General features: G+C 47.5%; 1 long non-coding RNA gene across 1 annotated transcript in view; it reads left to right on the forward strand.

The window, feature by feature from the left end:
• The window catches only part of LOC132831052 (uncharacterized), a 116315-nt gene that overhangs the window by 63233 nt on the left and 26425 nt on the right, over window positions 1–26657 (forward strand). The window contains exons 2-3 of the long non-coding RNA XR_009646472.1: window positions 4082–4137; window positions 5233–5317. This is a non-coding gene — a long non-coding RNA (uncharacterized LOC132831052). The remainder of the gene's footprint in view (window positions 1–4081; window positions 4138–5232; window positions 5318–26657) is intronic.

The following is a 26657-nucleotide window of genomic DNA, read 5'->3' on the forward strand; positions in this document are numbered from 1 at the left end:
AGCTGAACATAAATGAGTAGTCTCATGCAATCAATGAAGAATTACAAACCTGGAGCATAAACATTGTTTTCTCTCCTGTAATTGTGTTGAATCTATTTCGATTGATTCATAAGCTGACGATCTTTGGGAATTTTGTTTGCCATATTTGTGTCAACATAACCTTTTCATAGATTTGGGAATCAGTGATTGTAGCAAATCTGAGAATCCCCTGCATATGACCAGCCTTATCAATTGCAATGTGGACCTAATTAAGAGCATTGGCCAACATATCATAAGTCATTTAAGCGATGTACTTCTGCCCAGTCAGTTGTGAAGACCTGCAGATCCCTGGAAGGAGGCAAACAATTTCACTGTGAAAATCATGAAGCTCATTTGATATATATGACCACCTGGTCTTCTTAAAAGGAAGTCGTGTTCCAGGAAATTGCAAATGTTAGCAATAACCTGCTGTGAACATTTGAGTCTTCGGAGGCTCAGATGGGTTGAGAAAGCTGATTCTTTGTCTTCAAATTCACCAACCACCACATCGCCCTCACCAGCCAAGTTATAATTCTGCTCTCTGTCTCTGATGATAGATTCCAGTAATTCCCTGACAATTTATATTAAACTGGCAGGTCTGTCATTACCTGGTCTCTCATGGACTTTGCTGGCAAATTAACATTTATCACCTATCACTTGAGGAGGTGGCAGTGAACTGCCTTCCCAAACTTCTGCAGTCCATTTAATGCAAGTATATCCACAATGCTGTTAAGAATAAGCTTCAGGATTTTGACCCAGCAGCAGTGAAGGAATGACGACATATTTCCAAATCAGGATGGTGAGTGGCTTGGAGGCAAACAATTTCACTGTGAAAATCATGAAGCTCATTTGATATATATGACCACCTGGTCTTCTTAAAAGGAAGTCGTGTTCCAGGAAATTGCAAATGTTAGCAATAACCTGCTGTGAACATTTGAGTCTTCGGAGGCTCAGATGGGTTGAGAAAGCTGATTCTTTGTCTTCAAATTCACCAACCACCACATCGCCCTCACCAGCCAAGTTATAATTCTGCTCTCTGTCTCTGATGATAGATTCCAGTAATTCCCTGACAATTTATATTAAACTGGCAGGTCTGTCATTACCTGGTCTCTCATGGACTTTGCTGGCAAATTAACATTTATCACCTATCACTTGAGGAGGTGGCAGTGAACTGCCTTCCCAAACTTCTGCAGTCCATTTAATGCAAGTATATCCACAATGCTGTTAAGAATAAGCTTCAGGATTTTGACCCAGCAGCAGTGAAGGAATGACGACATATTTCCAAATCAGGATGGTGAGTGGCTTGGAGGGGAACTTGCAGATGGTGGTGTTCTCATATTTATTGCCTTTATGATTGTGAGTTTGGAAGGTGCTGTCTTAGGAGTCTTGGTGAATTTCTGCAGTGCATTTTGTAGATGGCACACAATGCTGCTGCTGACTGGATGTTTATGGCCATCCCCAATGGGTATTGCCTCCTTTGAACTGGATTTCTATCTACTTCCCCTCAATGTTGTGGAGGGGTAGATGCCTAAGGAGAAGTTGACTGCTGTGTTAGTGTCTGCTCCTTGTGTTCCTCATCATAGGTCCATAGAGCTGCATAGTGAATCCCCTCAACTGAAATTTTCAAACTCATTTTTAGATTCTTTCCTTTGAAAATGTTCATTGTTGGGACTATCAGTTCAGCAGCTCTTTCCTGATTTAGCTTGTGCTACCCAGATAAACGTAGACAAAATATGGCTATGAGTTGATGATGCTGAAATAACTGAAGTTGAAGCAGAAGAAAGCTATGACATGCAGATCAAATTCAAAAGAATTACTAGATCACCGAAATTATCTCCAAAATGTAGGATATTATCACTAATGATGTGAAAGCACACTAGCAGAAAATGTTACGTGAACAAAGATTTTCATTTCAGTCAGGAATCAGCGATCATGTTTCAGTATTTAGGCATATTGCAACATTCCAGTTTTACGGCATTGTTAATTTTGTCTTAATCGCTCTGGCATATTTCAGAGATTTTGGGAAACCATGTCTTGCCAGAAAGTAGGATTAAAATTGTTAGCAATTACCTTTTGCACATTTAATTTAAAGACTTGCCGTCCCTGCTTGGGGACCTTTACAATTTAAAAACGCAGCTTTCCCATGTAGAGGTGAGTGAAGCCATAGTGAATTTCCAATATGTAGGCATTCTCTGCTGTTTAAAACCCTCCCCTACCTCATGATGCATACAAACACCAACCACCACATCGCCCTCATCAGCCAAGTTATAATTCTGCTCTCTGTCTCTGATGATAGATTCCAGTAATTCCCTGACAATTTATATTAAACTGGCAGGTCTGTCATTACCTGGTCTCTCCTTCCCATTTTTAATTAAATAATGCTTCTTAAATTTCAAATAATTTGCAATAATATTTTAATGTTATGATAGTCAATGTGAATTCAGTTTAGTTTTATTTAATTGGCTCCAACTCCAAATATTTTATAAGATTTCTGAAGTTAGTTAAAAAAGTTGTAAGAGTTCTTTACGAGACGTTTTACTGAACAAATGTTTAAAGAAGATAATTGCGACTTATTTGTACTGTGAATGACTGTGCTCATCATTCTAACTCTCGCCTTGCACAAACCACAACTAATCAGTTATTGACAAATGCTACTTTCAGATTTGGCATATGTTCCTTACAAACAAATTAATTAATTTTACGCATAAAATAATTCTTTTGAGGTACCAAGGAATTCTCAGAGAAGTAAACATGACAATACTTGTGAAAAAAATGTGGACAAGATGGTACAGTGCTAATTGAGTGGTAATATCACGGTCTACTAAATCAAAGGCCCAGGTTAATGCTCTGAAAGACAAGTTCAAAACCCATTACAGCTGATAGTGCAATGTGAATTCAGTTCATAAAATGTGGAATCAAAAGCTTGATTCAGCAAGGGTAACCATGAAACTATAATCAATTGTCCGAACTTATGCTGCTGCTGCCACACTCCATTGCCACAGTACCCGCCTCGTTGCAGAGACCCACTCTGCTACCACTCCAGACATTGATGAAACCTCGATGCTGCCAACTACGACCAGTCACCTCGTGGCCGACCATCAAAGGTCCCCAGCTGCTGCTTCCATGACCGAGGTATGTAGAGGAAGAAAAAAACTAAGATTTTGCACCAAGGTAATTTATGCCATGTGTGTCAAAACTGTACACCTTTCATTGTACTCCAGTCCTTGTACTTGAGTACGTGATAATAAAATCTAAATCTAACGCCCTTTAGGGAATGAGATCTGACATACTTACTTGTTCTGGCTGAAACAAGTATTCTAAATCCACAGCAATTAATTACCCTGTGAAATGGCCTAGCAAGCCACTCGGTTCAAGGGCTACCAGGGAAGGACAACAAATACTGGCCTCGCTAGCAATATCCCATAAATACATAAAGATTCAACATAAACATTAAACATTCACTCAAAGGAGGGAAATGCTTTAGTTTGAGTCAAGCTCAGGACTTCCATAACAATGGATAATGCAGGATGTTTTTCTTTTATAGCTATTTACTGTTAGATTCATTTATCGGTACCTTATAAATCACAACTTAATAGAGATAAGCCATTGATTATTTTCCTACATTACAGCAGTGACCACATTTCAGAAAGTACTCAATTGCTGTAAAGTTCTTTGGAATCCAGCCCACTGAAGATCAATTGGGAATTATAGATTTATGTGGAAAGCTTGTTCTAAGTGCAAAAAAATCAATCTGCAAAAGAAAATACATATCAAATGTTCTGCTCGATAACATCACTCTCTACAGGAAACCCTGGCTATGAGAACAGATGTGTCTGCATTCTAAATCCTGACAGAATTACACTGAAACTGAGCTAGAGATGTTCATGCAGAATTTCCAGACCCCAGTAGATTATGAAGATATGTTAAAATATTATAATTTAAATGCATTCTATTCTTATTTCATAAATCTTTTTGTTTTGTTTGATTTTCAAAGATTTTCATTTTGTCTTTGAATTAACTAATTATTTGACTGATTGACTTCAATTTTGCCTCTGTTTCTTAGGATGCCAGTATTATTGAAAGGAACAGTTTCACTTTTTTCACATTTCAGTCTCACGGGTAAGTAATGTGGCTCAAACTCTGGAAAGGCTCTTCAAAAAGTTTAATTTATTCCATTCATTGTTCATCCATTCTGCACTAATCTGTGCATTTTACTGATTTTGAACCAATTTTGTAATTATGAATATTATGTGTAAATGTGTTTGTCATTTCTAATTCAGATCATCTTTAAGCTTTGATGTTGAAATGGTAAACCCAAAAGACATTTCTGATTTGGAACAATGTGAACACTGAAGATCAAACACCTTGCCTCAATGTTTCAAGCTGTTTTGTAGTTTGAAGCTGATTTTGGGTGTAGGAATTGCAACTTGGGACATACTCACACTTATGCAGATTGACATAGGTTCCATGCAATTTCTGAGTAACATCATCTGCCAAGCAGTTCAGGTCCTGATTCTCAGTCTTTCAAGCTGTTTGTAGTCTCTGTGAACAGCAAGAGGCCTTGGTAGCATTGTTTATCAATCTTGTAATCTAGACAGCCTGATCATCTTAAAAGCTATTCGATTGCGAAAGCAAGGATATGCACAGAGAAACACTTGCCTGGAAATTGTGTCAACAGACAAGGGAGACCAATTCCTGCTTTAGTATTACTGCATCACAGGCTTTGGTTACCAACATTGACTCCAGAAGGGAGTTGGAAAGAAGCCCTTAGATAAGACTGAAGAGCAACTGGGAACATGTCACCCAGGATCTGAATGCATGAAATCTAGCATCGTAGATGAGGCAGCAGGAAAATATAATGACACCTAATGATCAAGGTGAATGAATGCATCCTCACAACATATTTCACACCTATTTTACAAATGACATCTCACTATACTCAGTGCAATAGAATAACCCAACAGCGCTTTATGGCACTCAAGAGTCATACCTAACTTTCACACAAATTACCATATCCACATCAGTCTTTTGCAAACATCAAACCCATTTCTCCCTGCCGCCATACAAGTCCAGCTACTCAGCAATGGCAGGCACTGTATCCAAGTACAGTGCCATACAATCCTTGATATATTTTCCAGCTGAGTATTTGGAGACATTTCTATTTCTATCAGTGGAACTCAATCCTCGCTCTCTCTCTCTCTCTCTCTTTCGCAGCAAAGAAGATTGTTGAAGGCAGAGTGGTGGATGTTGTCTTTATGGCTTCAACAAGACGTTTGACAATGTTCTGCATGATAAACTGGTAAGCAAGGTTAGATCTCATGGAATCACAGGGCGGCACGGTGGCACAGTGGTTAGCACTGCTGCCTCACAGCGCCAGAGACCCGGGTTCATTTCCCGCCTCAGGCGACTGACTGTGTGGAGTTTGCATGTTCTCCCCATGTCTGCGTGGGTTTCCTCCGGGTGCTCTGGTTTCCTCCCACAGTCCAAAGATGTGCGGGTCAGGTGAAATGACCATGCTAAATTGTCCATCGTGTTAGGTTAGGGATATGGGTGGGTTGCGCTTTGGCGGGTCGGTGTGGACTTGTTGGGCCGAAGGGCCTGTTTCCACACTGTAAGTAATCTAATCTAAACATGGAATCCAGGAACAGCTAGCCATTTGGATACAAAATTGGCTTGAAGGTAGGAGACAGAGGATAGTGGTGGAGGGTTGCTTTTCAGACTGGAGGCCTGCGACCAGCCATTTCCAATGCTCAGTGGTTGGTCCATTGCTTTTTGTCATTTATAGAAATGATTTGGATGTGAATATAAGAGGAATGGTTTGTAACTTTGCACATGACACTAAAACTGAATAGTGAAGAAGGTCATCTCAGAGACAATGAGACCTTGATCAGATGGGCTGATAGGCCAAGGAATGGCAGACGGAGTTTAATTTAGATAAATGTTGCACTTTGGTAAGGCAAAACAGGGCAGGACTAATGCAATTAATGGTAGGGTCCTGGGGAGTGTTGTCGAACAAAGAAACCTAGGGGTACAGGTTCATAATTCCTTGAAAGTGGAGTCGCAAGTGGACAAGATAGTGAAGAAGGTGTTTGGTACACTCGCCTTTATTGGTCAGTGCCTTGAGTATAGGAGGTAGGATGCCATGTTGTGGCTATACAGAACATTGGTGAGGCCACTTTTGGAATACTGCGTTCAACTCTGGTCTCCCAGCTACAGGAAAGGCTTTGTTAAATTTGAAACGGTTTAGAAAAGATCCACAAGGATGTTGCCGAGGTTATAGTGCTGGAGCTATAGAGACTGAATAGGCCAAGGCTTTTGGCCTGGAGCATTGAAGTCTGAGGGGTGACCTTAAGGAGGTTGATAAAATCATGAGGGGCATGGATTGTGTGTGTGTGTGTGTGTGTAATTCCCAGTGTCCAGGATAATAGCTTTTGGAGCGCTGCTTCTTCATCAGCTAGCCAGTGGGGCCTGCCCCAGTAGCTACCTGACAAAGGAGCAGCACTCCAAAAACTTGTACATCCAAATAAACCTTTGGACTACAACCTGGTATAGTGTGATTTTTAACTTTGTCCACCCCAGTCCAACACCAGCACCTCCACATCCTGATTAATGAAGGCAAGCATGCTAAATGCCTTCTTCACCACCCAGTCTACCTGTGACACCAGTTTCAAGGAATGTTGTACCTGCACCCCCAGATCTTTCTGTTTGTTAACACTTCGCAGTCTCAATCACCTTGTAGTCTTCTTCCCTCCTCCTCACAATTCACAATCTTGCCCCGTTTTGAGTTGTCAGCACATGATTCCCTCACCCTGACCCAAGCACTGCAATTTCTGATGATTTGTTGGCCTTTCACTCCATTGATTTCCCCAGCAGCTGTTTCATATTTCCTTCAATTCCACTCTCTCAAAGAACAAAGAACAGCCCTCCAAGCCTGTGCTGCTGCATTTTGCCCTTCCATACTAAAACTGTCTTCACTTACAGGATCCATACCCCTTTATTTCCTTCGTATTCATGTGTTCATCCAGGTGCTTCTTGAATGCTGCTATTGTGTCTGCTTCCACCACCACCTCTGGCAATGTGTTCCAGGCACTCACCACCCTTTGTATGAAAAACCTGCCTCGCACATCTTTTTTAAACTTCCCTCTTTGCACCTTGAACCTGTGTCCCCTAGTAATTGACCCCTCCCCCCTTGGAAAAAAGCCTCATACTTTCCACTGTATCCATGCCATTCACAATCTTATAAACTTCTATCCCCTCACCCTTCAACTTCCTGCGTTCCAGTGAAAACAAACCGAGCCTAGCAAACCTTTCTTCATCGGTAAAATCCCCCCATACCAGGCAACATCCTGTAAACTTTTTCGGTACCCTCTCCAAAGCATCCACATTCTTCTGGTAGTGTGGTGACCAGAAGTGTATGCAATATTCCAAGTGTGGCCTAACTATCGTTCTATAAAGCTGCAGCATAATTTGTTTATCCTTGTACTCAATCTTCTAATAATCAAAACTTTTTTAAAAGTTACATTCTCAGGATAACAATTGGTGTCAGCGCAAATAAGATGTTGAGATATTGAAGGTGTTATCCCCCTCTGCTCCCTGTCTGTGCCATGATGTTTAGACTGATTCTAATCTAAAAAGTGAGTTAACAGAATCTTACATTACTTTTTTTGAAAAGTTTTGTGATTTATATATGAAAGAAGTGAAACTATCATAGTCATTCTAACAGATGAGAGACTTAACAAACAATCAAGGTATTTTTCAATATATAATTTCAGTTACATCACACTAAACTTTTGCTATAAATTCTGTGTCTTACAACTGTGTCCTCCACAACCACCTGATGAAGGAGCAGCGCTCTGAAAGCTAGTGTGCTTCCAATTAAACCTGTTGGGCTATAACCTGGTGTTGTGTGATTTGTAACTTTGTACACCCCAGTCCAACACCAGCATCTCCAAATCCTTTTCACTGTGCCAGTGTAAGTGCCACCATCTTCACTCTGATTCTTCATACTATCTCTGCCACTATATCATCTTCAAAAGGTTCATGCTCTACCACTCTAACTAAGTGTGTGGCTTCCACATTTGTTCTCATCTATCACAACCTATGGCACCATTTACTGTCTCCTGCATGCCCTTGGTACTGCCTACATAATTGCTTGGAAAAGCACCACCACCTGCACCAACAGAAATAGTAACTATGCTACCAACTTGCACCTTCTGTAGTACCTGTCTCTCACTCATTCCAGGAACAAAACAGCCCACAATAAGACAGAATCAAAATGAGTGGTGTGCTCCCTGTCATTCATCTCTATGTCCGTTCTGAGGGGAGAATCTGATTCTAATCACTTGGGGCAGGTCCTGGATTGGTATCAGAGGCTGCCCCTAACTTACTGTGCCAGGATCCCTGAGTGAAGGTTATCCCCCTTAAACAGACTGAGTCCTCATGATGATTATGACAAGCTTCCTGGCCTTGTATCTATGCTAAATGGCAGAGCAACACAAAGTAATATTAGCTTGAAGTCTCTGGCTGAGGGAAATGTGCAAACATTCAAAGCAAGGCAGCACAAGACAGGAATGCTGCAAGCAAGGTTAACTCAGAATGTGTGAGCACTGTGACAGCAAGTGGAGAGCCCAGAGATTCAGTTTGGCCTGGTCCACGAGCTTGTGTGGGTTACTGAGTGCATAATGTTCTTGCCTGCTGCATTACGATATTTGATGGTATGGTCTTTTCCTGCTCCTCCTCTATCCCTGCACACCATTATTGTCCAAAAGAAAACAGCCAATGTTCTCTTGAATGGCTCATTTGAACTTACCTCCATCACATTTCCAGGCAGTGCATTCCATACCCTAACAACCAAAAGAGTTTTATTCCACATCATCCAGGCATCATTTCACCTCACTTTAAATTTATACCCCTTTATTCTTGTTTCTTTTACAAACAGAATAAATTTATCTCTTTCTACACTGTTCACTCATGATTTTGAAAATGTTAATTGGGTCTCCTCTCTCCAGGGAAAAACAGTCCCAACTTCTTCAATGTAGCCTCACAGCTGACTGATGGTGAGTTATATTTACTTTGATGCTTTATTAGTAGTCCAGGAAGTACGATAAGACTTGGGGACACCGGGGTGCGCGTACAAAGTGAGATGCAGCCAGTAATGTATAGCTGGTTGGTTGTGCAATTGTACCCAGTTTAGATTAGATTAGATTACTTACAGTGTGGAAACAGGCCCTTCGGCCCAACAAGTCCACACCGACCAGCCGAAGCGCAACCCACCCACACCCCTACATTTACCCCTTACCTAACACTACGGGCAATTTAGCATGGCCAATTCACCTGACCTGCACATCTTTGGACTGTGGGAGGAAACCGGAGCACCCGGAGGAAACCCACGCAGACACGGGGAGAACATGCAAACTCCACACAGTCAGTCGCCTGAGTCGGGAATTGAACCCGGGTCTCAGGCGCTGTGAGGCAGCAGTGCTAACCACTGTGCCACCGTGCCGCCCACAGTTGTGAAAGGCAAAGGTCATCAACTTTCTGACTGGTTCCTGTGCAGCTTAACAGCTTGTGTATGTGAGCACTGGAGGGTCAGAAAGTTTTCCAGACTGGAAGAAGTATGGTATGTGTCTGTAATCTCTCTGTAGCAAAGAAACTCAACCTTGGAAACAATTGATTCTTCTCTCCCATCACTAGCTGTGAGCAGTTTACTGGAAAAGTGACTATGAAACAAGTAATGTGTAAATCCCCTATGTCTTTGGAAACGAACTGTGAATCAGGAAGGAAGAATTTCGGAGGACAGAAGTTGTTGGGGAGATAACAGAAATATGTGCTATGAACTGTAATTCCCCAATAGTTCTGTCCTCCAACCATAACAATTTTTGTCTATCTGTATATGTGAGTAGGGTTTTAAAAGAGCATTTGGATTTTTAACTAATGGATAATTGATCATTTATTGCTGTTAACTGGTGGTTAGAATATACTTATTTGTAATAAATAATAGTTCACATTGAGTATAGAAATCTGATCAGTGTTTCCTATTAACCTGAGTCCATCATTAGGGTCTATGTGTACTTTGATTAAATCTTTAAATTTTGTGACATTCATTCATTGGTGGTCCCTCACAGATGACTCTCTTGTGCTCTCAGGGTGAGCCTGCAGATAGCTGTACAGACCAATGAAGCCACCACAGGCTCTGATACGGGAAGAGGCAGGGCACTGGTGTGGCAGTATGCCACTTTTGCTATTTTTGCCCGGCTTTTGCTTTTCCCAGCTGGCAGGTCTCGAGGTACCCGCTGCCTTCTAGGGTGCTCCTCCTCTACTTTGGATGGTTCTTGGGCCAGTGATTCCCAGGTGTCTATGGGAATGCCTCACTTTGCCAGTGAGGCCTTAGGATATTGTTGAAGTGCTTCCTCTCTCCACCTGGGGCTGACCTGCCATTTTGAAACTGGGAGGAAAGCACCTGCTTGGGGAATCTCGTGTTGTTCATGCGGACAATATGGCCAGCCCATTGTAGCTGATTAAGGGTGGTCAGTACTTCGATGGGGATTTTATGACAACTTGGGGCTCAAGCGTCAACACGGTTTCCAAGGGAGTTGTAACAATAAGGCAACTGGGAGATAAAAAAAAAGACAGCATCTGCAATGCTCGAATAGGTGGTTAAGTGTCGTAGCAGACTAGCGCAAATATATTGTATTAATCCTTTGATGGTAGAAAGATCAAGACTTTTTTCTGCCTATCGATCTATCACAGACCTTCCCCTCTATTCTTTACCCTAATTTGGACTATGTAGCTCCATTAGGTTTCTACCTTTTATCCAGTCCTGATAAAGACCATTGATCTGAAACATTAACATTCTTTCTCCATAGATGCTGTCAGGTCTTTTGAGTATTTCCAATGTTTCTTTTTAAATTTAAAGATTTGCCGACTTCAAAGTTATATTTGGCAAATGCATTTACAAGGAGAAATGAAGCTAATGTAAGGAAATGGGGTTGAGATAAAGTGAATGATGAAGCGGGTTTGAGATGCTGAAGAGCACATCCTTGCTGTGAGTGTCAGACAGGAATAATTCAATCTTTAAAAACGAAACGAATCAAGGAGAATCATTGTACCCAAGGGCTCTATGCAATTTACATCATCCGTACAGCACCCACACACTCATGCTGGGGTCAAAGAAAGGAGTTTTCGACGCTCTTTAAACTGAGAGGAGGCTTGAATTAAATGCCACTGCTATTAAAATAAAAAGCTGTAAAAGTGTTGAGAACCCCCACTGGGTCGAGCTCATTTATCTTGGGGTGTCGCTGGTAGTCAACAGCAGCTTGTGGAAGATGAGCCGCAGTTCTTTACTTGGGCAGGTTGGTAGCCAGGGAGGAACACATTATCCCCAGATGTTCGTTTAATTCTACCCTCGAGCGTGAGCCCAGATCACGTTAACAAGTTCCGGTGGTTGGTATTTCAGCACCGCCCCCCCCCCTCCTCCTCCTTGTTTCCGGGAGGACGTTTTGGGGTAAGGTGCTGGAGTTAGTGACCATTAGGAGGGACTGATCACGTGATTTTCAGGAGCATCATTGAATCTCTCTGACCCTGTTCATTCACCCGAGCAACCACACACAACACTTGGAGACTGCTTTGACGTTACCAGACAACTCTCCTTACAAGGGACAAAAATTCCTTTAAAGTATTGATATGCAAACTGGTGAAGAAATTTCCCACCAAATTCCATAAAGGCAGGCATTCTTTTGAGGACATTAGTCCTCCTGAAGCTATTCCAGTTATAGCTTTTTCTTTGTTTTATTTGACAGCTAGGGTCCCTTTCGTGAGTATGACATACTGGATAATCCCTCAACCCAGAGCATTACAGACTCCCCCCTGCAGGGCAGGGTGAAAAGCTCAATGTTTTAGACAGAGGGGAGTGGTACTTGGTGCTAACAAGTGACACAAAATACTCTGACCAGCACCGTCCCGTTTTTGATGCTGAAAACAGCGATGTCGAGAGGGAGAAATAAATTACCGAGAGACGTAATAAATCAAACAGTGATTTATAACACGGCCGCACGACATCTGAAAGCACTTCACTTATTGAGCGAATGTTAATAGGCAAATCCTCACCCACAGCTACAGGCAGTTAACAGAGTCCGTCATCAGTCAAACACTGCAGACTTTTGTTCACAGACTCCTACAGTTTCAGATCCCTGTTCTGTCATGGATCTCCCACGGGTTCAGATTCCTGTTATGTAACTGTATAATGCCACATAATTTGTCCCAGACATGGTAAACAGCTGGAAAACAGGAAGTTTAGAGCAGTGAGTAATTCACCTGCTATACGGTGAGCTTTGGCTCTGTCTCACTCCATTTTGACTTTCCCCTTGGCCGTCAGCTCCAGCCTATTCAACAACATTTCGTCCCTTTCTGACTCCCTCGTTCAGCTTAACATGATCATTTCAGTTACATGAAGGTCAAGTAGAGGTCAGCTGAGTCTCCCGATCTGCTTCCTCGTCACCGACACCTGAAAGTTACATAGTCCATAGGACTATGTGAAATGACACTGACCCACATCAGATATTCGGTCAAAATTCCAAAAGCGTTCTGAAAAGCGAGGTGGACCGACATGGGGAGAATGTTCCAGAGTTTGTGCACTTGCAAGCAGTGAAGGTCAGCTCAATAACAGTAAAATGGTTAGAATTATAGATGCACAAGAGACGAGAAATAAGCCGAGAGTGTGAAAGCTCAGAGGATTGTGGGGTTGGAGGAAATATCGAAGAATCAGAGGCATAATACCCTGGACGGGTTTGGAGGAATAAAACGTGAGACTATGAAAATCAAAACTTTGTTTGACAGGAAGCCAATATAACTATACAGATTCAAAGCTAAGGGTGGTCTCATGGTGATGGCCCCATTTCTGCACCAGGACTCCTGGATTCAAAATCCTACCTCCTCCAAAAGTGTGTTATAACATCTCTCAACAGGTTTGTTTGGAAAATGTCTACAAAGGCATTTGGATGGGTATAAGAATAGGAAGGATTTGGAGGGATATGGGCCGGGTGCTGGCAGGTGGGATGAGATTGGGTTGGGATATCTGGTTGGCATGGACGGGTTGGACAGAAGGGTCTGTTTCCATGCTGTACACCTTTATGACTCTAAGTACAAAGCTGATGGATGAAAAGATCCAGGTGAGAGTTAGCACACAGATAGCTGAGTTTTGGAGAATCTGGAACTTGTAGAGGGTAGGTAGGTTAGGGAATGGGGTTGGGAGCAGGAACTGGAAACAATAACTTCAGTTCTCCCAATGTGTAAATGAAGAATATTTTGCTCATGTGACATTGGATATCACTTGCACAGTCTAATAGTTTTGCAGCTACGTGGAAATTGAGAGAAGTGATGCTGAGATAGAGCTGGGAGTCATCAGCATATCTTTGAAAATGAATGATTTTGCTTTTGGATGAAGTTGCTGAGTGGCACCATGTAGACAAGAATAAAATAAAAGGCAAGAGTAGATCTTGGGAAGTATTCTGAGGTACTGGTCTGGGAGTGGGAAGAGGGAAAGAAACCATGTGGCAAGAGATACTTGGGCTCTGATTGGATAGATCAGGATGGATCAAGGTGAGAACAGTCACAGCTTACTGACTGACAGTGAAGAAGTGACCAAGGCAGATAGTGTGGTCGCACATGTCAAAAGTTGCAGACATGAAGAATGAGGAGGGATAGTCTTGCTGTGAAAGTCACACAGGATATCATTTGTGACTGTTGGAAGCTCTCCATCCTACACGCTGTGAAATTCTGTGTCCATTCTCCCTAACCTTCTTTTCTCTTCACTGCATTGATACATGATTAATCACATTGCATCACTGTAATTATTACAGGCAAAAAATGTGTTCAGCAATGAAAGTGCAGATTGACAAGCTCTTGCCCTCATCAGATGTTCTTCTATCCTCTGAGCAAAATAAATGAAGGCGCAGTAAAGCGTTATGTGAAATTCAGCAGTGTTGAGTGTTCTAGAAAAATGAAGATAAATGGAGGAAGGATTGCATTTATATGTTGCTTCTCGTGACCATCTGACATCTCAAAGCACTTTACGGCCAATAAGGTACATGTCATCCAAGTTCCCTCTAATTTCTCCAGTTGTGTTCTTCTGAGGTGTGTGGTAAGAGCTTTTTGAACTGGAAGTGAATGTGTCAGCATGCTGATCCCCAGATGAGAACCTCACTGGGAGGCTGTGTACCGACATAGCTTAGAGGGAAACACTGAGTGTCATTACTTATGTAATGTAGAAAACTCAGCAAATTCTCACAACAATGTAATAGTGGCAGATTTTTGAAATGTTGACTGAAGGATAAAAGTTGGCTAGGACCATTGATAATACCCTCCTCTTCTTCAAGTAGTGTCATCAGATTTTTTTGCATCTGCCTTTGTAGGCAGATAAGGGCTCACTTTTTAAGCATTGTATCAAAGAGACACTCCATTTTCATTTGCTCTGATTCTTTAAATTTGGGTTTAAAGCTGGGATTTAAAGATGGCACTAGCTGCTTGAATGTCAAAAGACCCCAGCATTGACCCTTCAGGTCTCCAGCTCCTCTGCTTCCTGAGAAAGGCACCCAAGAAACCATTACTCCTTTAAAATTTCATTCCCATTGTCACTGTGCTTTACTTTACGGACCTGAGTCTTAAAGTGGCAGACAATAATATTACTTTCACTTCTGAGCAGGATTTCTACTTTTTTCATAATCACTTAGCAATGACTTGAAGGAAATTCAGATTTCATGCAATTTTAAGCAGACTGCACTAGACAGTTCTTTGGAGCTGAAACCTTCACTAATTTAGTAAAGGCTTGGCAGGGGCTGAATGATATCTGTTTGTGCTATGTTATTCTATGTTGAAACAAATCATTCCACCCCTCCCACCACCTTGCCTAAGATTAGCCAGCTCAACACAGACCAGGGATTGAACTTGATTTCAGAACCCAGAAGGGTTGTACTGGACTCTGTTTCCCATTCTACATTTGCTGTCAGACCTGTTAGTTTCTCCAGCCTCCTCTGTTTTTATTTCAGGTGCTGTACTTTGCTTTTATTAGAGGGATTAAACTGATTTATAAATTCCAACTGATTGACTTGCTCCTGCTATGGTTAGTCACATAGGAAGAGTAAGAAGTTTATAAAATTGCCTGAGTAATATGACTGAAGTCTCTCAGAAACCAGTTTAGAAATCTTTGAGAGAAATAAATTTACCTCCCCTTGTTTGAAGCCACTATGTAAATCACCCTGATAGTGTTTACGTTTCACAACAACACAGTGAATAGAGACACAATAAGCTGGCGGTACAGAAAATTAATATGCTGAAACCTGAGTATCTCCTTTTCTTGTAATGAACTGGGAGCTACAAAGCTGATCACTTAATAATGTGTTAGCCACTTGGGTTGAGGCTGGGACTTTGTTTCCACATATACTAGTTTGCTTTGCCCTTCACAGCACGCAGAGTGGATAAGTTTATGAAGTAATCCAGGTAACTGCTTATTAAAGACCATTTCCTGCTTCTGAGGAACAGAATGTTTTGATATGCTATAGCTTAAAGCAATGTTCCTTCCTGCCGAACATTCATAAATCACTGCAATTTGACTTTATTTTTCCTTCTGTTTTATAACTGACACATGTGAGAACTGTATTTTAATATTATTTTGTGGTACTTATGTATCGTGTTGAGGAAGTTGTCCTCTTGACTGCATTTGCAGCAATTTATACCATTCCTGTACTAAAACTCAGAATACTTGGTCAGGTCATCAAAATGTTTTGAAGCATTTTGCACAATTATTCCTTTCTAGGGCATTTTTATATAAGCAAATGTGACAGCCTCCCACAACAACAGTGAAATGATGCAATAACATATAACTACTTGTCCCCTTAATAGTGTTCTTGATTGAGTGAGAAATGTTGACAGGAGACTGGGGGAGCACCCCTACTTTCTTGACTCGTGTCAAGTCCATCTGGAATAGGTTCCAGGTCTCCCCTCATTGTTTCCTCCAAAAAATGAAAGCTCCAACATTGAAGCACTCACTCACCCTGCACTGAGATGTGTATCTCGATCATAAAATCAAATCTTATTCAAGAACCATAATTCTACCACCTAGAGAGAAAACAAAAATCACCAAATTGATACAGGAGGTGATCAGCAGCTGAATTATTGAGGGGTCTGTAGGGATTAGTAAACACAACACAAGGAGCAAGTTTAGATTTTTCATTCAGTTTTCTCATTTCTTCTTCCCTCAGTCTAGTTTGTGGTCTATCAAAACTAAGGACACTCTTTATGTTTGGGACCATCGAGATCTCTTTGATTGTGTTCTTTCATGGGATCTCAACATTACCATCATTTGTCACCCATCCCTAATTGCCCTTGAATTGCATAATGGGGCAGTCAAAGAGTTAACCAAATTATTGTGGATCTGAAGTCTCATGTGGACCAGATCAGATTAAAGCTTGTAAATATCTTTCTCCAAAGGGCACGAAGGAGCCAGATAGATTTTTATAAGAATCAATGATAACTTCATTGTCTACATTAATGACAGCTGTTTTCACATCCAGAATTATTCATTTAAATTCCACCAGCCACCACAGTGGGATTTGAATCTGTGTTCTCAGAGCATTAGTCTGGACCTTGGGGTTTTGAGGTGAATGACATTACCAATATACTGCCATGTCCTAAACCTATCTGCAACTTTCAATATGCCCAGTCACATCATTCTCTCCAACTGCATCTTCTTCATGATCAACCTCTGGAAGTGGCTTTCAAAGCTTAAATTCCTAAAAGTCCCAATGCAGCCATGAGGATAGGTCTTTCACTTGTATCCTTCACGCTCCCAAGTATATCCTGCCATTTTCTCTCCTGCAACACCTACACCTCTCCTCATTTACATGTTCTCCTCAGAGGCATTGTCTGCAGACATGGCATTAACATCCATAAATACACAGAGGTCACCTAACTCAGCTTGCTACTATTTCCCTCCAGTGATGGTTCATTTTATCAGCCTTCTGGTCTGGTAGTAGTTATGGAGGTACTTAAGCTTCCTGAAATTAGGCATTGAGAAGATGAAAACTGTGGTCTTTAACTTGGTGCTCTCCATTCCTCTCCCTGATGTCGTGTTCAGATTGATTGAAGCTATACATTATTCTCCACATTTGGTTCAATTCTGAGCTGAACTTCAAACACATTTATTATCAATCACAACAAAAAGATACTTTTGTCATCAAAATCTTTCTAATGTCTACCAACTCATTGCTTCTGATATTTACCAATGTTTCCATCATCTACAGACATCACTTCTACATATCCTTTTTTATCTGCTCTCTGCCCTCCAGATTATTCAAGTTTTGCCACATCAAATTACATAATTTAATTCCAATTTACCCATCCATCACCATCTTTAAGCAGACTCATTCCCCTGTCCAGATGAAATAGATTTACCAGTTGCATTCACCTCCATTAGTGCAGTGAAATATCCCTTGGCACATCACAGAAATATTATCAAATAAAATTTGACTCGGGAGGATATAAGGATATAACATGATAGATAATACATAGCTGGGTAAAAAAGTTATGTTTTATTGTCTGTCTTAAAGGAGGAAGGTGGGTTAGGGAGTTGGAAATGGTAAGAGAATGAATTTTAGATCTTAGGTTTTCAGTTGTCAAAGTTGGAAATTAAAGTCAAGAATTTGCAAGATACCAGAATTGGAGGAGGACAGATATATCAGCCATTTATGGATTAGGGAAGGCCATAGGGATTGAAAGGGGGTGAGGTCATGGAAACATTCAGAAGCAAGGAAGGGAATTTAAAATTAAGTAATTGCTTTCAAAGCTGAGACATACTGGTCATAGAGTCATAGAGATATACAACACTGAAACAGACCTTTTGGTCCTACTTGTCCATGCCAACCAGATATCCCAACCCAATCTAGTCCCACCTGCCAGCACCCGGCCCATATCTCTCCAAACCCTTCCTATTCCTATACCCATCCAGATTCGTTTTAAATGTTGCAATTGTACCAGCCTCCACCACTTCCTCTGGCAGCTCATTCCATAAACGTACCACACTCTGTTTGAAAAAGTTGTCCCTTAGGTCTTTTTTTATATCTTTCCCCTCTCCCTAAACCTATGCTCTCTAGTTCTGGACTCCCACACCTCAGGGAAGAGACTTTGTCTATTTATGTTATCCATGCCCCTCATGATTTTATAAACCTCTGTTGTGGTTCTGTTCGCCGAGCTGGGAGTTTGTGTTGCAAACGTTTTGTCCCCTGTCTAGGTGATATCCTCAGTGCTTGGAAGCCTCCTGTGAAGTGCTTCTGTGATGTTTCCTCCGGCATTTATAGTGGCTTGTCTCTGCCGCTTCCGGTTGTCAGTTCTTGCTGTCCGCTGCAGTGGCCGGTATATTGGGTCCAGGTCGATGTGTATGTTGATAGAATCTGTGGATGAGTGCCATGCCTCTAGGAATTCCCTGGCTGTTCTCTGTTTGGCTTGCCCCATAATAGTAGTGTTGTTCCAGTCGAATTCGTGTTGCTTGTCATCTGCGTGCGTGGCTACTAAGGATAGCTGGTCATGTCGTTTCGTGGCTAGTTGGTGTTCATGGATGCGGGTCATTAGCCGTCTTCCTGTTTGTCCTATGTAGTGTTTTGTGCAGTCCTTGCATGGGAGTTTGTACACTACATTGGTTTTGCTCATGCTGGGTATCGGGTCCTTCGTTCTGGTGAGTTGTTGTCTGAAAGTGGCTGTTGGTTTATAAACCTCTATGAGGTCACCCCTCAGCCTCCGACGCTCCAAGGAAAACAGCCCCAGCCTGTTCAACCTCTCCTATTAGCTCAAATCCTTCAATCCTTGTAAATCTTTTCTGAACCCTTTCAAGTTTCACAACATCTTTCCAATAGGAAGGAGACCAGAACTGCATGCAGTATTCCAACAGTGGCCTAACCAATGTTCTGTACAGCCACAACATAACCTCCCAACTGCTGTACTCAATACTCTGACCAATAAAGGAAAGCATACCAAATGCCTTCTTCACTATCCTATCTACCTATGACACCACTTTCAAGGAGCTAGGAACCTGCGCTCCAAGGGCTCTTTGCTCATCAACACTCCCTTGGACCTTACCATTACATGTGTAAGTCCTGCTAAGATTTGCTTTCCCAAAATGCAGCACCTCACATTTATCTAAATTAAACTCCATCTGTCATTTCTCAGACCATTGGCCCATTTAGTCAAGATCTCGTAATCTGAGGTAACCTTCTTCGCTGTCCACTACGCCTCCAATTTTGGTGTCACCTGCAAACTTATTAACTACACTTCTTATGCTCACATCCAAATCATTTTTGAAATGTTAACCCTGTTTCTGTCTTCAAAGATGCTGTTACACCTGCTGAGTTTCTTCAGCATTACCAGTTTTTATTTAACTTATTGATTAACAGGACTTTGGATGAAATGTGTGCAGGGATGATGGATGAACCTATATGGTTAGAAGCATATCTTGGGGCCAAACGCAACACCAAGTTTGCAACCAGTATTGTCAGCCTCAGGTAATAGATTGAGGGCTTAGTGTTGTTTATTTTTATTATAATTTGTTCTTCGGCTGTACTCCATATAGTGTCAGTGTTAACCATGATACTGTTAGGCAGGGTGTTCCGTGATTCCCAGTGCCACTGTGGAATGGTGATAGAGTTTCAATTTAAAATGATGTGTACTTTTGAGGGAAACTTATAAATGTGACATTCCTACGTATCTGTTGCCCTTGTTATTCTAGTTGGTAGAGGTTATAAATTTGGACGGTTGTTTTGAAGGGATCATGGGGCAAGTTACTGCAGTGCATATTGTAGATGATGTACAATGTTGTCATTATACACTGGTTTTGGAGGTAGTGGATGCTTATGTTACGGATGGGTTGTTGATCAAGTGAGCTACTTTGTTCTGAATGATATCAGGCTTTTTGAATGTTGGAGTTGCCTCCATCTGGACAAACAGAGAGTAAACAATTAGACTGCTGCCTGATGGTTTGGAGATGGGGCACAGGCTTAAGAGGATCCAGAGGGGAGTTGATTAATGCAGAGTTCCCAGGGTCTGATTTGCTTTTGAAACCACTATATTTAAATTAAGGGAACAAGTCACCTTCACAGTACTGAAAATCTTTCAATCCTCCTTGGGTTTGGAGGATTGGTGTTTGTAGGAGTGAACCCCCCTGAACAGGGACAAAGACTCAGGAGCAGGCAGAATTCAGGCATGTGGAAGCCTTTATTCTTATTCAAGCAGTCACTGGAGCATGCAGGGAGAGGGCAAAAGACCACTCCCCCTGCCCTACACCCTCCACCCCCCCACCCCCCCACTCTCCACACTCCCCACTCCCCACAACTCTCCCCCCATTCCCCCCAACTCTCCCCCCGCACACCCCCCAACTCTCCCCCACTCACCCCACACTCTTCCCCCACTCCCCACCCCCCCACTCCCCCCACGTCCCCCCCACTCTTCACCCCTCATTCCCCCCACTCTCCACCACCCCACACTCCACCACCCCACTCCAACCCCCCACTCCCCCACTGCCCCCAAACTCTCTCCCAACTCTTCCCCCACTCCCCTCCCCACCCAACTTTCCCCACAACTCTCCCTCCCCCTCTCAACTCTTCCCCCCAACTCTCTCCCCAACTCCTCCCAACTCTCTCTCACCCCCACTCCCCCATCTCTCTCCCCCCCACTGCCCCTCATCTCTCTCCCCCCTCCCCCTCATCTCTCTCCCCCTCCCCCTCATCTCTCTCCCCCCCACTCCCCCATCTCTCTCCCCCCCACTCCCCCATCTCTCTCCCCCCCACTCCCCCTCATCTCTCTCCCCCTCCCCCTCATCTCTCTCCCCCCCACTCCCCCATCTCTCTCCCCCCCACTCCCCCTCATCTCTCTCCCCCCACTCCCCCTCATCTCTCTCCCCCCACTCCCCCTCATCTCTCTCCCCCCACTCCCCCTCATCTCTCTCCCCCCACTCCCCCTCATCTCTCTCCCCCAACTCCCCCTCATCTCTCTCCCCCAACTCCCCCTCATCTCTCTCCCCCCCACTCCCCCTCATCTCTCTCCCCCCCACTCCCCCTCATCTCTCTCCCCCCCACTCCCCCTCATCTCTCTCCCCCCCACTCCCCCTCATCTCTCTCCCCCCCACTCCCCCTCATCTCTCTCCCCCCCACTCCCCCTCATCTCTCTCCCCCCCACTCCCCCTCATCTCTCTCCCCCCCACTCCCCCTCATCTCTCTCCCCCCACTCCCCCTCATCTCTCTCCCCCCGACTCCCCCTCATCTCTCTCCCCCCACTCCCCCTCATCTCTCTCCCCCCACTCCCCCTCATCTCTCTCCCCCATCTCTCTCCCCCCCACTCCCCCTCATCTCTCTCCTCCCCACTCCCCCTCATCTCTCTCCTCCCCACATCTCTCTCCCCCCCACTCCCCCATCTCTCTACCCCCCCACTCTTCCCCCCCCCACTCTCGCCCCCCCACTCTCTCCCCCCCCCCACTTACTCCCCACTCTCTCCCCCCACTCCCCCACCCACTGCCACCCCACCCCTCTCACGGACACCACATCCCCTCCCTCCCACTCCCCACCCTCCACCCACTTTCATCCCCTCCACTCCCCCTCCCCTCTGCCCCCACTTCCCTCCACCCCCACTCCCCTCACCCCCCACTCTGCTCACTCCCCTCCCCTCCACTACCCCCAAACCCCCTCCCCTCCGCCCCCACTCCCCTCACCACCCACTCTGCTCACTCCCCTCCCCTCCACTACCCCCGAACCCCCTCCCCTCACTCCACTGACTACCTCCCACTCTCCTCATTCCACTTCCCTTACTCCACTCCCCCCCACTCTCCATCCCCCAACACTCCCCCCAACTCTCCCCCCAACTCTCCCCCACCTCACAACTCTGCCCCCACACCCCCAAATCTCCCCCCCACAACGCCCAACTCTCCCGCCCACTCACCCTCACTCTCCACCCTCCCACTCACCCACCCCTCTCCATACCCCCACTCTCCAGCCCCCCCACTCCCCCCCACACACTCCCCCCCACTCCCCCCCACTCTCCACCCTCCCACTGTCCCCCCCACTCCCCCACTCCTCATTCTCCCAGCTCTCCAGCCCCCCACACTCCCACACTCCACCCCCCCAATCCAACCCCTACTCCACTCCCCCACTGCCCCCCCAACTCTCCCCCCACCTCTCTCCCCCAACTCCCCTCCCAACTCTTCCCCCCCACTCTCCCTCTCAACTCTCCCCCCTCAACTCTCCCTCCAACTCAACCCCCCACTCCCCTTCAACTCTCCTCCCCCATTCAACCCCCACTCTCCCACGCACTGCCCCCACACCCCTCCCTCGCACACCCCATCCCCACCCCTCCACTCCCCCTTCCCTCCCCCTCCGCCCCCACTCCCCTCGCCCCTACTCCCCTCACACCACTCCCCTCCCCCCACTACCCCCGACTCCCCTCCCCTCAATCCGCTCACTACCCCCACTCCCCTCACTCCACTCCCCCCACACTCCACCCCCCACCCACTCCCCCCACTCTCCAACCACACACTCCCCCCACTCTCCACCACCCACTCCCCCCACTCTCCAACCACCCACTCCCCCCACTCTCCAACCACCCACTCCCCCCACTCTCCAAATCCTACTCTCCAAACACCACTCTCCACCCACCCATTCCCCCCACTTTCCACCCCCCCCACTCCCCCGAGTCTCCACCCCCCACTCCGCCCAACTCTCCGGCCCACGCCACCCAACTCTCCCCCCCACAACCCCCAACTCTCCCCCCAACTCACCATCTCTCCACCCCTCCACTCATCCCCCCCACTCACCCCTCCACTCCCCCCTCCACTCTGCACCCCCCTCCTTCCCACTCTCCACCACACTCCACCCCCCACCCACTCCCCCCACTCTCCAACCACCCACTCCCCCCACTCTCCAAATCCTACTCTCCAAACACCACTCTCCACCCACCCATTCCCCCCACTTTCCACCCCCCCACTCCCCCGAGTCTCCACCCCCCACTCCCCCCGCTCCCCCACTCCACCCAACTCTCCGGCCCACGCCGCCCAACTCCCCCCCCCACAACCCGCAACTCTCCCCCCAACTCACCCTCTCTCCACCCCTCCACTCATCCCCCCCACTCACCCCCCCCACTCCCCCCTCCACTCTCCACCCCCCTCCTTCCCACTCTCCACCACTCTCCACCCCCCATTCCCTCCACTCTCCACCCCCCCACACTCCAGCCACCCACTCCACTCCACTCCACTCCCCCACTGCCCCCCAACTCTCTCCCCCAACTCCCCTCCCAACTCTTCCACCCCACTCCCCTCCCCTCTCAACCCTCCCCCCTCAACTCTTCCCCACTCAACTCTTCCCCACAACTCTCCCCCCAACTCTCCCCCCCGCCAACTCTTCTCCCCCCCAACTCCCCCACTCTCTCTCCCCCACTCCCCCACCCACTGCCCCCACAACCACCCCCACCCCTCCCACGCACACCCCATTCCCACTCCCCACCCCCCACCCACTTCCATTCCTCCCACTCCCCCTTCCCTCTCCCTCCCCTCCGCCCCCACTCCCCTCGCTCCCACTCCCCTCACTCTCCTCCCCCCAACACACCCCCACTCCCCTCCCCTCACTCCACTCCCCCCACTCACCCCCAACTCTCCACTCACCCCCCACTCACCCCCAACTCTCCACTCACCCCCCACTCACCCCCAACTCTCCAACCACACACTCCCCACTCTCCACCCCCCACTCTCCCCACCCATTCCCCCCCAACCCCCAGGCCCACATATCCTCCACTCTCCCCCCCACTCTCCACCCCCCCGCCACTCATCCCTCTCCTCAACACCCCCCCACTCATCCCCCCTCACCACACCCCCAACACCCCCCCACTCACCCCCCCACCGCCCCTCCACTCACACCCCCACTCTCCACTCCCCCACCCTCCATCCCCATTCTCCCACACTCCACCCACTCTCCCCCCAACTCACCTCATTCCCCTCGCACTCTCCCCCATACCCCCAACTCTCTCTCCCCCCACTCCCCACTCCCCACTCACCCCACCCCACTCTCCACCCCCCACTCCCTCCCCACTGTCCACCCCCCACTCCCACTCAACTCACCCCACTCTCCACCCCCCACTCCCCAACCCCCACTCCCCGCCACTCCCCACCCCACACTCACCGCCACTCCCCACCCCCCCACTCAGCCCCACTCCCCAACCCCCACCCCCACCCCCCACTAAACCCACCCCAGTCTCCACCCCCCACTCTCCACCCCTCACTCACCCCCACTCATCACCCTCCCACTCACCACACCCCCACTCCCCACCCCCCCACTCAGCTCCACTCCCCAACCCCCCACTCACTCCCACTCCCCACCTCCCCCACACACCCCCACTCCCACCTCCCCCACACCCCCACTCCTCACCCCCCAACTCCTCACCCCCCACTTCCCACCCCCAAACTCCCCACCCCACCACCCTCCACTCCACATTCCCCCCATTTCCCCCCACTTCCCCCCACATTCCACCCCCCCATTCCCTGCACTCTCCACCCCCCACTCCAACCCAATAACTCTCCACCCCCACTCCCTCCCCACTGTCCACCCCCCACTCCCTTCCCACTGTCCACCCCCCATCCCCACTGTCCACCTCCCTCACTCTCCAAACCCCCCACTCTCCAAACCCCCTCCACTCTCCAAACCCCCCCACTCTCCACCCCACCCCACTCACCACCACCCCCACTCTCCACACCCCCCACTCTCCACACACCCCACTCTCCACACACCCCCCCCACTCCAACCCTCACTCCTCCCACACTCCCACCACTCCACTCCACTCCACCTCACTCCCTCTACTCCACCCCCACTCTCCCCCCACCTCTCACCCCCATTTCCCCCCACTCTCCCCATTCCCCGCAACTCTCTCCCCCTTACTCTCTCCCCCTCAACTCTCTCCCCTTCACTCCCCCTCAACTCTCTCCCCCTCAACTCTCTCCCCCCTACTCCCCCTCAACTCTCTCCCCCCAACTCACTCCCCACCCACTCCCCCTCACCTTGCTCCCCACCCACTCCCCCCCACCTTGCTCCCCACCCACTCCCCCCACCACTCCCCCCTTCCTCCCCCTCCCCCTCTTCTCCCTCCCTCTCCCCCCCACTCTCCACCCCCTCTCCACCCCCTCACTCTCTCCCCTCCCCCCACTCTCCACCCCATCCCACTCACCACCACCCCACTCTCCACCCTCCCCCTCCCCTCCCCACCCTCCCCCTCCCCTCCCCCACACTCCCCCCACTCCACTCCACCTCACTCTCCCTACTCCACCCCCCACTGTCCCCCCACCTCTCGCCCCCATTCTCCCCGTCTCCCCATTCCCCACAACTCTCTCCCCCTACTCTCTCCCCCTCACCTCTCTCCCCTTCACTTCCCCCTCAACTCTCTCCCCCCTACTCCCCCTCAACTCTCTCCCCCTACTCCCCCCGCCCTACTCCCCCTCAACTCTCTCCCCCCAACTCACTCCCCACCCACTCCCCCTCACCTTGCTCCCCACCCACTCGCCCCCACCTTGCTCCCCACCCACTCTCCCCCACTCTCCCACCCCCCTCCCACTCCCCCCACAACTCCCCCTTCCTCCCCTCTCCCTCTCCCACCCGCTCTCCCCACCCCACTCACCACCCCCCACTCGCCACCCCACCCCACTCACCACCACCCCACTCTCCACCCTCCCCCTCCCACTCTCCACCCCTCCACTCCAACCCTCACTCCTCCCCCACACTCCCCCCCCACACTCCCCCTACTCCACCCCCCACTCTCCCCCCACCTCTCACCCCCATTCCCCCCACTCTCCCCATTCCCTGCAACTCTCTCCCCCTACTCCCCCTCAACTCTCTCCCCCCACTCCCCCTCAACTCTCTCCCCAACTCACTCCCCCTCACCTTGCTCCCCACCCACTCCCCCCACCTTGATCCCCACCCACTCCCCCCACCTTGATCCCCACCCACTCTCCCACCACTCTCCCACCACTCTCCCCACCTCCACCCTCCCCCTCCCTCTCCTCATCCCCTCCTCTCCTCATCCCCTCCTCTCCTCATCCCCTCCTCTCCCCCCGCCCCTTCCACCCCTTCCCCCTCCCCCACTTCCACTCCCTCCCTCCCCGTCCCCACTCCACCCCTCCCCCTCCCCCCTCCACCCCTCCCCCTCCCCCCTCCACCCCTCCCCCATCCACCCCTCCCCCATCCTTCTCCCCTCCTCCCCCCACTTCTCCCACCCCCTTCTCTCCCTCACCCACACACCCCCTCTCCACTCCATCACCCCCCTCCCCCCACTTCTCCAACCCCACTCCTCCCCACATTCTCCCCCCCCACTCCCAAATCGGTCCTTGATGTGATGACTCAGTTTTCCTTGTTATCTTTAGCTCAGTTTGGAAGAGAGATCAACGATGCTCTGCTTTTCACATTGAGAGACAATATTTTTATAAATGTTACAATAATCAGACCAACATGGTTACTGTGCCCTTTCCCTTATTCTATACATACAATCCAACAAAACACCCAATCAATGACGGGCACTCCTCTGGACAGCCCTAGGTTCCCATGATCTCAGGATGTTTAACAGACATTACAATTTCC

The sequence above is a fragment of the Hemiscyllium ocellatum genome, chromosome 3 (genome assembly GCF_020745735.1).
Source record: "Hemiscyllium ocellatum isolate sHemOce1 chromosome 3, sHemOce1.pat.X.cur, whole genome shotgun sequence".
Lineage (NCBI taxonomy): Eukaryota > Metazoa > Chordata > Chondrichthyes > Orectolobiformes > Hemiscylliidae > Hemiscyllium > Hemiscyllium ocellatum.